Source organism: Gavialis gangeticus, unplaced genomic scaffold, assembly GCF_001723915.1.
Source record: "Gavialis gangeticus isolate Ggan-Ray unplaced genomic scaffold, GavGan_comp1, whole genome shotgun sequence".
Classification (NCBI taxonomy): Eukaryota; Metazoa; Chordata; order Crocodylia; family Gavialidae; genus Gavialis; species Gavialis gangeticus.
Window position 1 is genome coordinate 8,591,477 of NW_017729018.1, and position 356 is coordinate 8,591,832.

The following is a 356-nucleotide window of genomic DNA, read 5'->3' on the forward strand; positions in this document are numbered from 1 at the left end:
TTTTTTTTTTTTTTTTTTTTTTTTTTTTTTTTAAATGGGTGGCAGAGGGGGAGGGAGAGGGCAGGGAGGGCCGGGACTGAAAGGGAAGAGACTTAAGATTGGGATCGCACTGTTCTAGTTAGGAGCTCCCGCAGCTCTGCACCTCATGTAAAGAGAGACACATTTTGAATCCTTTTAACCTAATCTGAAGGTAATGTAGAAATTGTGCGTAGTGAAGCATTTTAGTTGAGCAGAAGCCATGGGGAGGGCTTGAACCACAAACCTGTTGTATTTTTGAAGTGCAATAACTTGGTGTTTTTGAAGACTTAAAAGGGCTGCACATTCCCTTTTCTTTCTTTTCTTTTCTTTTTCTTTTT